The sequence below is a fragment of the Anomalospiza imberbis genome, chromosome 1 (assembly GCF_031753505.1).
Source record: "Anomalospiza imberbis isolate Cuckoo-Finch-1a 21T00152 chromosome 1, ASM3175350v1, whole genome shotgun sequence".
In the NCBI taxonomy this organism is placed as follows: Eukaryota; Metazoa; Chordata; class Aves; order Passeriformes; family Viduidae; genus Anomalospiza; species Anomalospiza imberbis.
The window spans coordinates 117,402,641-117,415,896 of record NC_089681.1 but is presented as its reverse complement, the minus strand read 5'-3'; the positions used below and the strand labels follow the sequence as shown (position 1 = coordinate 117,415,896).

The window sequence follows — 13,256 nt, the reverse complement described above, 5'->3', positions numbered from 1 at the left end:
GGCGCGGCGGCGGGGCTGGGGGTCCCCGGTGCCCCCGGCCCCCCTCACAGCTCGGCCGGCCGGGAGCGCCGGGCGGGGGCGCGGCCGCCGCTTCCCTCGGTCCTGGCCGGGACTTCCCCGGAGCCGCGGGGTCAGAGACGACTCGGCGGGCAAAGTTGGTGCTGCGGCGCGGCCCCGGCCCCGGCCCCGGCCCCGGCCGGCGGGGCAGCGAGGGCACGGGGTGACCGCGACACCCGCGCCCCCGGGATGTGGGTACTCCCGGCGGCGGAGGAGGAAGCGTGGCTGAGGTCAGGCACGGGCTGTGCGCGGTGCTGCTCTGTTTTGTCAAGCACAGGGTTCTTCTCCGGCGGAGGTGGATGGCAAGAAGTTGTTTTTTTTTCCCTAGTTCTCGTCCTTGAAGTAGATGTGCTGGAATAGGTCAGCCGACAAAACGGGGCCGAGTAATTGTGAAAAGTACCGTGTATTAAATACTCGTGTACATACTGGAGGGGGAATGCTGGAGAAATGTTGGAAAGAAGCTCTTAAAGGTTTAATAATAATTAACATGGATAAAATTGAGACTAAAATCTAGTGACATTCGCATCAGCCTGCTGGCGCTAATTCAGAGTGACAGGGAATGTGTTGGTAAAGGGTGGCACGTGGATTTTTTATTTCTCTTTGGATATGCTCGAAGTTTGCAAAGACATAGGAGTGATGGGTTATGTGACAGCCTGCATCTCTGGGCTTGTGAAGGGGGACTGGGTTTGCGTCGCTCAAGAAATTCAGGAGTTTGACAACAGGGAGGACACATGAGACCAGCATGCCTTTGTTTTGTTTGGTTCTGAAAGTGGAATATTACTAAGCAAGGTTTCTGAAAGATAGCAAAATAAGTCTGATTTAGGAGAGGAAGCATGTAAGGTAAAGTTTGGTGATTTCCGCACAGAACAGTCTTGGAGCAGTCTGGATTTGTGGGCTAAGGTCTGCAAGCGCTCCTGCTGATTCAGACAGTGACATATTGCTGAAATGGTGATAGCAGTGATACCTGTTACTGTGCACGCTGCATGAATCAAGTCATTGAACTGCTTCCTGATACAATCAGTGTTTTCAGTTTCTCCGTCTGTGTATGCAGTACAAGTTCCTGTTCATTTCACAACGTGTATTTGTATAATCTTTGTTAACATCTTCACTTCGCATGCTTTGTACTGAGGGACAAGCCATAGGGCACACGATCAAGGAAATGAATGCAGCTTTACTGCGTGATGGCAGTCGGAGCTGGGACACTTGTTAGGCACCTGTGTGCGTGGGGATGGTTCCCGTTCACTGCGTGAACCTGTGACCCAAAACAGTGTCCCGGCTGGAATGCGCAGGCGGTGCAGGCGCTGCTGCCACCCACGGCTCGTACGGGACATTGCCCTGCGTGCAGTGGAAAGGCTGAGTCTGCTCTGCTCTCAGGTACCGGCTTCCATGTGCAAGATAACATATGAGGAGCTCAGAGTGGGACCCTTAAAGCAGATTGCGTAAGTGTGTATTTTTTAATTGATAGACTGCCTTGGCTGTTTTTCTGTAATTGATGATGGCAAAATCTGTGTTAGACTCATAACCAGAAAGAATGCTGTGGGAGTTGATGTTTTTCCTGTAGAAGATGCAGGTTAGGGAATGCGGCTTCCAATTTAAGTATGAAACTTAAGTATGAAACTTTTTTTATTTGTCTTTTTTTAATAAAGGATCTATATTCTTTAAAGACAGGGGTGTATAAATAGTTTGACCAGCTTTGCATACAGACTTTGGTTGCTTAGGGGCAGATGCAATGTTTAATTCACTAGCTACAGTGCTCAATTTATTGCTGGTTTGGATCTATGCCTGAAAACAATTGAGATGCTCTTGAAATTCAGATTCTGTGATTGTACTGCACTGGAAAGAGCAACATATGACTGTATTTATCAAACCATGTAGTATAATACAAAGCAACTTCCTATTTTTTTCTCTCACTCCTTCTGCACCTACAAGAGGAAATAAAAATAAAGATCCTGTAACATCTCAATTTCTGTTACTGCAGTAGGGAAATGTACAGTCAGTGGTTGGAGTCTGTACATAATGACTACTAAATCTGAACTTGCAGAAAGTATTTATATAGATGTTTTTTAAAAGTAAATCAAAACATAGCACTGTCACATCTCAGCAATCACACCATAAAAGTCAGCACTGTCTGCTGAATGTCCTAACAGGATATAGCCAGATGCTAATAGTTATTAGCATTATTATCTTTATCCTTAGTAATTTTATTGCTTGATGAGGTCCATATTTTGGGAAACTCGTTGTCCTCTGAAAAGAAGACCTTGAACAGAAAATAATATCTTAGTCACAACAAATAGAAAAATATTTGCACATTTTAAGAGAGAGATGTTGAGAACTCCAAAGTAGAATAACACAATTTACTATTTTACATCTAAAAAAATTAACTTATGTTAAGTATTAAAAAGTTTAGTATTAAAATTTTAAAATATTTTAGCTCCAAACAGAAGCAAAACAGTGAAAAGACTGATATAAAATGTCTTTGTTTATAAGTCATAACTCACCTATAATAATTACATTATTTTTTCAGACACGTTTGCTTTTGTAGAAGCTTTTCTTCTCTGTGCTCTGTGACTGGGTCTAGTTCTGTTCAGTCATGCAAAGTAGGTAAGACTGGACAGGCTCAGCTTTCTTGCCCTGTAAGTTACTGATCCTGCATGTCTGTGAGCATCTGCTGCATTATTACGTGGGTATTTTATTCAGTTCATTTAAGTTCTAATAAATGAGATCACAGATGAAAAGCTGAAGCTCTGGGGAAATGATGCTAGGCTCTGCTGCGCCAGAATAAAAATTCCCATTTTCTTCAGAGTGTATGTGAAATTAGTATCTAAATAAACATAACAATCAAGTGAGATACCCAGTAAAGTCTTTTATCTAGAAGTCTTTAGTACTCACATTACACTGAGTTACCAGTGGCTGCTATGCAGTCTTGAGATGCAGCTTTCTGGACTGCCTTTAACACTGTTCTTATAGATCTTCCTCAATTAGTCTGTGTTCTTACACAAAGTAGTTATTGTCTTTGAGAGACTGGAGCTTTCTAAAAATGGGCATATAGTAGCAAAACCTTAATGGTACTTCACAGTTGCTTTTTTATCTGTGGTCATTCTGCATCAGGGTTGTCTGGTGGCTTCATAGCCAGGATGAACAGAGATATAAAGAGTGCTGTATTTGCAAACAGAATAAATCGTCCTTGGGGCTTCCAGTTTGGAAAGAACGAAACTGTATTTTCAGACAAAATTGTATTTTTTTTAATACACCCACCTTAATTTGACTTCTAAGTATTGTGGACTCATTCAGTATTACATACATGACAGCTGTAAAGCTGTCTTTTGATTGCTTTGAAAGAATGTGAAGCAGCTAAAGGATTTTCACAAGATGCAAAAATCATGTTTTCATGCCATGGTAATTGAAACAACAGCTGAAATGGATTTCACTACCAGAAATATCTCTCTCTCAAATAAGATCATGCATGGAGAGCCTAATTCTTCTTTGCATTGACCCTGTGTCATCTTTCCCCGTTGTTACAAATAGATAACTCTCTGTGGTGCAAATGGTGTCACTCTGCAGCCAGCCCAGGCAGAGCAGAGCATCATAGCAGCTATGCTATATCTACAGTGTAAGTGCTAAAGTGAAAAGTGGGGGAAAACTGGGACAGAAATCCCTACATGATTAAGTTCACTAAGCATAAGAACAGAAAATTCAGCACGAAAGCGCTTGCTCAGTCTTGACCCTGCTCTCACAAGTGTCTAAGAAAACTAAACAAAATGTGTCTGCTCTGCAGCTTCTGTGTAATGGATATTCTATATCCTCCATTTACCCTGGTGGCAACTGCCGTGCCTGCCTTGATAAATGGATGTGTTGGCTAGAAATTACAGAGCTTCTGCTTCATTCATAAGAGAGGGGTAAAATGAAGGAAGAGAATGAATAGGTTTAGAGATAGTAACCCCTTTGTGTTGGTGCCTTTCACAAGCCATACACAAGTCTGTAAATTACTCCTGTACCATTTAACTTCTAGTTATTATATCATGTTTTCCTCTTTTCATTATAAGTAACAAAAAAAAAAATTGTGTGAGAGAAAAATATGTATGCAGCAACACTACTGATGTGTATAAAATAGTCCTGGCAGGTTTTTGGCTTTTGTCCAAGTCAGTTACACATTTTTTATATGCTAAAGAAGAAAATAAATAACACTATATCCGTTCAAAATCTGCAGATCTGCTGTGTGAGTTGAGTAGACACATAAAGAAAATCATGTGGTGCATAAAAGGCGAGCCAGGGTTATATACCAGGAAAACAGACTGGGGTTTTGGCAATTTCTTTTCAGAGGGAATGTTTGCTTCTCTTGGAGATATGTAAATTACTGCAAAAATATCTGTCAAATTCTGCCCGGGATTTGGACAGAGAGTTGCTTTTATTGGTCAGTTGCATGAGTGTGAACAGCTTAACATGTTAGTGATGTTACTTATGTTGCTGCAGATCATATATCCTGGAGTATTTTCAGAGTTAAACCCTAAAGAATTTATCTCACTTCTACTGAAAACAAAGGAAAACTTGACATTAAAAAAATAAGAGATGGATTAGCCCCTAGATTAGTAAATTGGCAGAGGGGGTGGGGACTATCTCTGTAAAGTACTGTGTGAGTGATAGATGTGGGGCCTAACAGGGCATTTAATGCAGAATGAAAGCCTTTTTTTAGCCTTGAAATTACTAAGTAGCAAGGAAATTATGCAAAAGCAGATTGTACAAAATATCCTTGGATCAAGTGATCATGAGTTTACATTGACTTAACAGTAGGATAAATTATGCAGTCCCATGTGGGGGTATTTGGGCTTGCTCTGAACAGACTGTACCAAGAGCTGCAAAGGCGTGGAGTAGTTGCAAAATGAGTATGCTGCGGTTACTTTGCTCCTTTCCTCTGCCCAGGCTGTTTGACCTGCTTGTTTTTCTCCAATATTTCAATCTTTTATCCAATCCATCAAGTGGAGCTTTGTACATTTGCATTAATACTTACCACTTCTAGTCAGGATGTATATCTTCGTATCTCCTAGAATAACATGCTGTCGGTTTTTTCAGAGCTGGATCAGCCTAGCTTTACATTTCTTCTGTTTTTCTCATACTAGTAGCCTGTGCTGAACCTTTAGTATCATCATGCACAGTTACTTACTTTTACTCCATGTGCAGTGTTTCTTTCCCCAAGGCAGACAACTCTACCTTGCCTTGCCTTGCATAAACAGCAGGCAAAAGGTGCAGTGAATGGTGACAAGGGCAAAGAAAGTGGAGAGTGGGAATGGAGAGACTGGTAAACCACTAGGAAAGGGGAGAAATATTCACAAAGTAAAATAAAGAAAGAGGATGGCCCAGATCCAGACTGGTTAATGTGAAAACTGAAGTTCAAAGCCAGCATAAAACTTGACACCAGAATTCATGGAAACAAGTCCTCATCTTTAACCTGCTTTGTCTGATGGTAGCAGATACTGATTGGTCTGCAAGTATACTTCAGCGCTGTTCACCACGTTTCTCTTTTGTGCCTATGATAGATATAAATGCAAAAAAAATTTTCTATTGCCATTTAATCCCTAGAATAATTTTCCTCCTTCATCAGGCAGCAAAGTTAGTTGAGCATTTTTGAATCCCTGATGTTCGTTGCTTATGCCATGTGTACAGGTAGGTATCAATCACAATTTCCTCTCCAAATATAATGCCTTTCCCAAGGAATTACCAATGAAGACCTTTAATAAGTCAAAGGGCTGAAACTTCCATTTAATAAACTCATATTGTTTTTTTCTCAGCACTTTGTTTTAATAGCAATTCAGAACTAGGCCTACAAATCAAAACATCTTTTGTTAGGATTTTTTTTTTGTTGCAGTTGCAAATGACTGCAATTTGCTGTTCATTGTACAAAGTAAAACCATTGTCCTGAGTAAATGGATGTAAGATTGGAGCTAGATACTTTGTGAACTGCCTTTAAAAACAGCTAACAATTTTCTGTACAAGAAAGCATATTTACACCTTTATGCACATAGACAGTTTGATATAAGCTTTGACACTTAAGGAAGAATAAGAACATATTGCATATTATTTTTTCAGAACAATGAATTAGTTAAAACAGCAAAAATGCAATGTTACGGTAGCATAGCAAGGCTTTCTTAATAACATAGGAGTTTATAGTTATGTACTTTTAAGTATGGAAGCCTTATCCTGGTGTAAAGAACATCTGAGATGAAGATATCAATTGCATCACTGAAATGGGACAGCAGCTTCAACAGGATTGACAGAAAAGGGCATGAAAGTAAGAATGAATGTTCAGAAGTTATAGTTTCATTTGTTAGGCCATTAGGGCTAACTTTTTACTACTGGAATGGAAATTAAGTAATCACAATTTCACTGAAAACCAGAATCAAAATTTCACATTCTTTCTTTGAGGTAAGGATTTCCCTGACAACTTATTCCTGCAGGTGACCAGATCATTGTGTTTTACATCCCTTGTGAAAGACAATTCTCCTTAGCACGTACAAGGACCAGAGTCCATGATGGTGCCTCAAACTGTATTATAGGAAAGCATGGTGCATGTTGAATTGCAGGATTTATTTTTCTTGCATTGCCAGTATTAGACTGTTTTTAAGCTGATGGCGATCAGCCTGACATGACATGCGTGCAGGTTTCTATAAATTTATCTTTTCAAGATGTAAAGCTGTGAAAATCGGACCGCTGATAAAAATATCATGTGGTTGAAAGTGGAAATTTCAGAATTATTTAAGAACTGGATTTTTAAAGTCTTCTAGTCTTCCAATACCCATATTTACAAATTCTTTTCACTTGACTGGCATTTCAAAACAAGGCTTGAGCTGTCCGTAGCAAATATAGAAGAGCAATATGCTGAATACTGCCTTGTTTGCATTTTCCATTTTGATGCTAGGCACTTAATTGGAAAGCAAAACTTTCTTCTGTTAAGGAAATTGGTTAAACAGTATTTGGATTTTTGATTTTTTTTTTTTTTGTGGAAACCATTCTGTGGACTGGTATACTTTTCAAATAACTCTGTATTATAAAAATGATAGTCAATAAATACATGAATAACTATAAGGGAATAGATAATTAATAATTATGTGAAAACATGCAATTAGCTTCTTAGCAGAGGCTGCAAAATTTGCAAATGTTAACCTGAAACATCAAATTACCACTACAGAGAGAGATCAAGCGCTCCACACATTGATACTCTTGAGGAGTATAAGAGTAAACAGTTGTCTTCAGAATGTGGCCGTGACCTTGGATGCCTACTGAGCTGCACTTTCTTTAGCTTAGGCCAATGATTAACTTTGCTAATGGCTGTATATCAAATTCACCATTGTTTGTATAGCTGGCAGTGAAACAAGCCGTGTCTCTCTTTGTGTGGATGATGCCGTATTAATTTCAAGGAAACCCTTTGTATAAATTGTTTCCTTTGAAAAGTTATGTCTTCGTGCAAGTCCTAATTACTTCTAATTTACCTCATTTGTCTTTGGGCTCTCTAACTTCAGGTTAACACTACTACTATAGGCACAACATATTTCGTCTTGGTATGCGCTGTTCTTTCCTCTTACTCCTTATTTAAAAAGGGATGATGAATTCTCTTATTCTGCTCCTTTACAATCAGTCTTCTCTGACAGATCCCCATGGAGCAGAGGAAGCTACACCCTGTAATAGTCATATGTAGGGATGTGAAGTCATCTGTGCAGCTTTGCCTCTGAAGGGAGGTTTGTCAAGGAATAGCACTGTACTTTCTGGCCTCAGCACCACAGGGAACCCAGCAGAGATCTGCCCACAGCACACATGGAAGCAAGGCGTCTTCAAATTCCTGTAGTCCCTGCTGGGTCAGCCCTGGACAGTTTGTGACAATTTTATCAGGCTTCTGGCAGAATAAGAGTCATGCTGGGCTTTTTTCAGGCAGAAAGGGGAAGCAGCCCTTAACTGCATTAAGCCTGGTGGAAATAGTCCAAGCTGAGGGGAACTTGCAGTCCTTGGCTTAAATTCAGGATACTGTTATGTGCTGTGAGACAGTCCTACAGACCCTGTAGAAGACAAATGCTGCTTAGAAGTGTTTCATCAGGTATTTAATGGAGAAACAGCCATTCCTTAAGGTTTGCACATTCCAATGGAATTGAAAAGGTCAGATTCTGTCTTAAGTTGCAGTGATGTAAATGGTGACTGAGAGCAGAAATTTCTCTCAAGTTGTACACAATTCTGATGTACAACTGTTACATGGTGAAAGGCTGGAGTTTTCTTAGCCAGCTGTGGGAATATACATGTGGAAGTCTTAATATATATATAATAAGATGGGTATGTGTATGGGTATTTGCCTTCCTGCTCTAAATGAAGATTCTAACAGTTTGACACTTCTGCATAGTTCTTAAATGTCTCAAATGCAGCAGATTATTTTGTGAATGGGGTTATCATTGTAGGGTGAAAAAGAGACATGATATTCAGAGGCTCTACCTTGATTCTTTCTTGTTGGGTTCTCTAAACACAAAAAGTCATTCACACTAAAAAGAAGAAAAAAATGTAGCATCCAATGCTTAAATATTAAATGGTTTGATTATCTTAAAATTAGAATCTAGTCCTGCTAATTCCAAATAGAAGCTTTTTCAAAGTCTTTTTCCAGTTGTGTGATAGTGACAGCAGGAAAGTTGATCTATGTAACACACATCTACTGTTCTCTGTTTTAATCTTCCCTGTATCTGCATGTGTTGTACTGTCTTTAAAAGATCTGTGGAGATCTCATACCAGTGATTTCAGCTGTTCTTCAGTGATGTTTCACAGGAGTAAATGGGCAATTTGCTAATTAAACAATTATGCCAATTGTCTACTTTTGATATCATGAAAGTTGAGCAGATACTTATTGACGCTGTTTTTTCACAGGTAATTTTGAAATTATTTGACTTTTCTGTTGAAATATAAGAACTTAAAAGCTATAATTCAGAACAGTACAGTTAATCAGGAAATCATATTTGATTATACAAAAGTTGATTAAAACAAAAAACCAGTTTGTGGTCTACTTTTTTTATTCAGTTTTTAATCAAGAAAGTAAGACCAATATTATAGATAAGCTCTCCTGCACACCTTTGAAATATCTCCCCAGCCTTTCCTTTGAAGGAAGAAAACCTGTACGTTTCCCCAAAGCTGAATTACCTACTTCAGAGTGTGCAGCTGCAGTGATTGCAAATCCAGTAGTAATGAATGTGTTATTTTGCAGTCCTTTCTCCAATTTGGTTATAAGGGTCAGATTTTCAATTCCAACTGTGTTGTTTCATGTTAATGACTATACCACCTAAAGACCTAAGGACATTAGCCATTTAAAAAATACCCCCTATTCAGAGTTGTTTGAGTGCATAAATGCATATTATGCTCATTTAAATAATTGTGATTTTTTTTCCCCTCTGTCTTTTCCCCTTTTAGACATTGTACTAAATTAAAGGTACAGCTGTTTCATACCTTCCCTTTCCTTGATGGGTAAAGGTATTTTAGAATAGTTTTTGCAGGCATACCTGGGTTGGTTCTGCTGAATGTCAGTGTGGCAGGAGACATGTTAGCTGCTGTACAAAATCCACTGTTTCTTAGTGTGGATCTCTGCTCCCAGCAGGATTTTGTTTTAGTGTGAGCCCTGCACTGAGGCTGTGGCAGTGATGCTTCAGGAGGAGACCTTTGGGAAGCACTTGGATCACAGTTTGTGCATGTCTGGTAGCTGAATAAAGTAAGACCAAAGATACAGAAAAGTTTAGGCAGAAGTTTTGGGTTTCCCACAGGCAAATCCAGCACAAGGTTGAGAGGGCTGTCCATGAAGAAGAAAGATCTGCACCTCCTCTGTCTTGTCTGACACTTCAAATTAAAGTCTGGGTGAAGACTTTATTTGGGCCTTCAGAAATCTGGAGCTGGAATTCTTACATTGATGACTGCAGTCTTGTTCTTAAACCCAGCTGCTATTCAAGCACATGCAGTGGGAACACACAAAGAACAATCTGTGACACCTGAAATTACCAGGTTCAAAATTATCCTTACCAACAGAACAAAAGAGGACCAATTATTTTGAGATCAGAGAAGAGTAATAATGTTCTCTGACTGATGAAAAGTTCACTGCCTTGTGATAAGTAAAACAACTCCAAAAGTATAACAAGTCCTTGCAAATGTACTTTTGAATCACAATGCTTATATTCCACAAAGATGATGCTGAGCAGTAGGAGAAACTATTTTGCTTGGAACAAGGTAGAGTCATCTGCAGTGGAGTGCAAATGGGATCAAACTAGGAGGAGGAGAAATTAGGCTGCGTGTCAGGCAACCTGAACTAAAAGAATTATTTGACTAGGAAAGAGCTTCCCAAGGGAAATAATAAAAGCCACATTATTTGGGACACCTAAAATTAGACTTCAGAAAGCACTAGAAAAAAATGCACAACCTTGCTTTGGTAGGGAAGTGGACTAGAAAAAGCAGGGTTTCAGATTTTCTTCTCTTTTTTTGCAAAAAATTATACAATTGTTGGGCTTGATTCTGTTTTGTGATATTTAAGTCAAGGTAAGATTTACATTGCTTCTTGCCTTAAGAAACTGAGGTTAAACATACAGGCTTCTCCCCTCCACCTATTTCCAGCCTTTTGAATGGTATCTTTTTATTTCTGTCCCTCAGGGATACTCCAGACCCCTCTCTTCCAATTATAGGTATGCATATTTAGAGGAGTGGAGAAAGGGCACATGTGCCTTAAGGATCCTTTGTAGCATTTCCCTCTTGCCTGGCTCTTACCAGAACTGGAACTGATCCTCCTTTTTTTGGTTTTAATTCAGAATTTATTTCTGTTGTTATGGGAAAAGCCATAAACTCGGAATGTTTTGAAGCTATTTTGTGAAATTACTGACCATGGGTTTTATATATATATATATATATACATATATATATATACATATATATATATATATATATATGTTTGTGTATGTATATATATAGAGAGAAAGAGAGGGGAGAGGCAAATGAAATACAGCCCTTAACCAAGGAACAGAGGCCTCCAAGTAATGTGTGTTGATATATTGAGTGTTGCAGCCTTCTCCATAATTTTCTTTCAATAGAGTCCACGCGATATTGCTGCAGTAATACAAAAGAGGTTATCATAGCAAATCCTACATATTAAAAAGTGTAGATTGTGCAGTTATGACTAAATGTTACAAGCCAGATGTTTTTTATTGTAAGTTAGCTTGAAGATTCCTGTCTTTATTAGCATACACTGTCTACTTGTGCAATGGCAGTACTCCTTTCAAAGCACTCTTGAACAAATAGAGCCCCTATGTGGAAAATGGTTCTTCATTGTGTAGGCATTACCCTGTAATAGTTCTGGTATAAAAACCACAAGTTTTAATATATACACAAAAGTATGCCAAAGTCAGGACATCAAACCTCTAAATTTGTGGTAAGAGACTAAAGAAGGCATGTCAGCAGGATTTTCTGAAAGGTGGTTCATTTGTAGAGGGTTTGAAACAACATGGGAGGAATGCTATATGGTGTCTCCAGTATTTAATTCAAGGGTTGTGTGTTATAGCCCCACAGAATGCATTTTGCCCTGATGCCACTGGACAGGAGTATATGGGAATGGGATACTTGGTCAATCCTTCCTCTGAACTGAATTTTGGGTTGTAGATGATCACACAGTTTCTAGTCCTTGAATGTAGGCTGCATCATTTAGAGGAATGAGCACTGGGGCAGAGGCAGCTAGAAAAGTCATCTGATGGCATTTCAGATTGTGACTTTTCAATAGCAGGAGCTGATTCCCATTTCCTTTCTCCCACTGCTGCTTGCCTCCAATGTACTCTACCTCCTGCTGCCATTCATGTGGTCTGCCACAGGAGCGTGGGTTGTATTTTTTTTCCTAATTTGACTAAGGGCATATTTCCCATTCTAAATCCTTAATGAAGACAAAGGCCTGTATTGCAGGGTAGGAAGATACTAACCCGAAACATATTATTAGCTGGGAAGACTCATTCTCCTTATGTCCGTGTTTTTGAATGGCTTAATTGAGGAAAAGAGATATCTTCTGATGATGGGCTTTTGAATAGGGTAACAATGAGGGTGGAATGGTGGAGATGCTGTGATGCCAGCTTTCTTGGAAAGCTTCATTAAGAGATTATTATAGTGATTGTAACTGATTCTGTTACAGATCAGGGTGCTTTGATCAGCCAGCCCTTTGCATAGCAATCTCTCAAGGGAGAAAGTGTGTGTTTCAGAGGCTCTGCATGTTTAATTTTTGACTAATCTCTCATTAAGTATTTTACAAGATAGAAAAGGAGAGAACTACTCAGACATAATTGGGATATTGTTCATGTACACTAGGTAGGAAGTGAACAAGTCTGCATGAATATTTTATTTTCACTGCCTTTTCTCTCTGCATCTAACCCTTTACCAAAACAGCCAGATATTCCACTCAAGACTGTAACTTGCCTCATTTCTATGTTATCTTCTCTCCTGAACTTTTCCAGATTTAACTGTCATGCCTCCTCCCTACACAGATGGCCCTGGAAAAGCATGGGGTGCCTGTTTTTAAAAATGAAGGAAGAAGGAAGAGGAATAGGTTCTAGGAATTGTGGTCTATTTAACGTAACATCAATTTTCAGTAAAACATTAAAATGTGAAAAATGTTTTTAAGACCTTTCAGGAGTCAGGGAAACAAATTATGACCTAGAGAGATGTATAAAGAGTAAATGTGAGAAACCAATGTAATTTCTTGTTAAGATAAAGCCTTGCAGAAAGAAAAGACTAAGCACATGACATATTTTGTGTTATTGTAGGGCTTTTGACACTGTTTCATATGACAATGTGACATTGTGAAGTCTCAGAAAATAATCGTGACATGATGGATGTAGAACAAGACGTAAAACTAGATGTGTTCGGAGCATTTATCCAATTGTCACTATCAAAAGAAGATTTCAAGCGTGGCTTGCATAGGGTTCTCTTTGGCACTGCCTAGTACTTTCATTTGCAACTTTACTAATGAAATAAAGGGGTTTCTTGTTAACTTTAATGATGACTGAGTCATGCTGAGGGCATGGTTACGTATGAAAATCAGTGAGTGATGCACTGTCATTCTACAAAAGTTTTTTTTTAAAGAAAAGCATATAGCTTTTGTTGGAAGATATGTGCTGTTTTGTCAGTGTATTATTAAAGAATTGTGAAAATTAACATTTAAAAATGTCAGA

General features: G+C 39.0%; 1 long non-coding RNA gene across 2 annotated transcripts; it reads left to right on the top strand.

Moving 5' to 3' along the window:
• The first annotated feature begins 376 nt into the window (after positions 1 to 376).
• LOC137484214 (uncharacterized) lies at positions 377 to 10,816 on the top strand. 2 transcript variants are annotated; one of them, XR_011004785.1, is made up of 5 exons: positions 377 to 907; positions 1,194 to 1,496; positions 2,582 to 2,690; positions 5,654 to 5,715; positions 8,848 to 10,816. It is a non-coding gene; the product is annotated as an uncharacterized lncRNA (long non-coding RNA). The 2 variants fall into 2 exon arrangements; XR_011004784.1 differs by lacking the exon at positions 377 to 907 and having other exon boundaries at positions 915 to 1,496.
• The last annotated feature ends 2,440 nt before the right edge of the window (positions 10,817 to 13,256 follow it).